This window comes from Chiloscyllium plagiosum, chromosome 18 (genome assembly GCF_004010195.1).
Source record: "Chiloscyllium plagiosum isolate BGI_BamShark_2017 chromosome 18, ASM401019v2, whole genome shotgun sequence".
In the NCBI taxonomy this organism is placed as follows: Eukaryota; Metazoa; Chordata; class Chondrichthyes; order Orectolobiformes; family Hemiscylliidae; genus Chiloscyllium; species Chiloscyllium plagiosum.
The window spans coordinates 41536890-41538473 of record NC_057727.1 but is presented as its reverse complement, the minus strand read 5'-3'; the positions used below and the strand labels follow the sequence as shown (position 1 = coordinate 41538473).

Here is a 1584-nt window from a genome sequence, read left to right as displayed (position 1 = left end):
ATTAGCAATCTAAATTATCATAAAGCCTCTTTGCATTTCCCTCAGAATTCATATTCTCATCAAGTTTTGTATCAGCAAACTTGGAAACTTTACAACACCCTCTATATTCAACTTATCTATGCATTCTGAAGTAGGGTAACTGGACCCAAAACGTTAACTCTGATTTCTCTCCACAGGTACTGCCAGACCAGCTGACATTTTCCAGCAATTTCTATTTTTGTTTCTGATTTTCAGCATCCGCAGTTCTTTTGGGTTTTTTGTTTACAAGTTATCAAATAGATTGTGAACAGCTGGAGCCTATACACTGATCCTTGCAGTTGACCAGTGATTGTGCCTATTTTAGATGTTAAAACTCCAACAATAAAACTTAAAGTGGCCGAATGAATCGAAAATCAATCCAGTTGAGCGTTTGGTCAATGACAACCCCAAGGATGTTGATAGTGGAGGATGTGGTGATAGTAAAATCATTTAACATTAAGTTCTGGAAGTTTGATTGTCTTTTCTTGGAGATGGAAATGTGTTGCTGGAAAAGCGCAGCAGGTCAGGCAGCATCCAGGGAACAGGAGAATCGACGTTTCGGGCATAAGCCCTTCTTCAGGAAGGGCGTTGGTCGGTTAGCTCAGCTGGTTAGAGCGTAGTGCTAATAACGCCAAGGTGGTGGGTTCAATCCCCGCCCTGATCATGTGCGGCGCTTCCGTCGTTAGCAGGGCTGTGTCAGTGTTCGCCGTGGCTTTTTAGCGTTGGTCGGTTAGCTCAGCTGGTTAGAGCGTAGTGCTAATAACGCCAAGGTGGTGGGTTCAATCCCCGCCCTGATCATGTGCGGCGCTTCCGTCATTAGCAGGGCTGTGTCAGTGTTCGCCGTGGTTTTTAGACCTCCCTCCTTTTCTTGGAGATGGTCATTACCTGGCACTTGTGTGGCACAAGTTTTATTTTCCACTTGTCAGCCCAAGCCTGGATATTGTCCAGATCTTGTGCTACTGAACATGGGCTGCTTCAGTATCTGAGGGTCCATGAATGGTGCTGAACATTGTGCAATAAAGGCCTAAATGTTTATGTTGCAAGGTGAGATATTGAGGATAGGTTGTGTGAGTTAGATAAGTGAGTACAGTAGATGTATGGGTAGTATGGTAAGTAGACTGAGTGAGTAAAAATGTATGGGTAGAATGTGTGGGTAAGTAAAGTGGGAGAGCTGAGATGTATGAGATGAATCATTGTTAGGGTGGGTGAGTGATTGAGGGATAATTGAGTTTGTTAGGCTATGTGAGTGCTAGGCAATTAGTGGTAATATCAGTAGATAGGTCAGCAGTAGCTGGGCAGGGTAGTCTGGTCATATCAGGAATAATCAGGAAGTCAGATGTAAAAGAAGAAGGTCGAGAGTGAGTTGAGCAGGTGTATTCAGGGCATCATTGTGAGTATTTGTGATGTCAGTTGTGAAGTTACCGAGCTTTGGACATTTCCTGGGCAACTAGCCAGACAAGTTCAATGGGATTTTCCAACCCCTCCAACTCTAACCTAGAGTCAGAGACATTCATAGAGCATATCGTGGAGCAAGGGAAATGCTTTTTGGAAGTTCAAACTTCCTGA

General features: G+C 43.9%; 2 non-coding genes across 2 annotated transcripts; both read left to right on the top strand.

Annotated features, from left to right (window-relative positions):
* Nucleotides 1–608: 608 nt before the first annotated feature.
* Nucleotides 609–682, top strand: trnai-aau. Its single transcript has one exon. It is a non-coding gene; the product is annotated as a tRNA-Ile (tRNA).
* Nucleotides 683–742: 60 nt separating this feature from the next.
* Nucleotides 743–816, top strand: trnai-aau. The gene has a single exon. It is a non-coding gene; the product is annotated as a tRNA-Ile (tRNA).
* The last annotated feature ends 768 nt before the right edge of the window (nt 817–1584 follow it).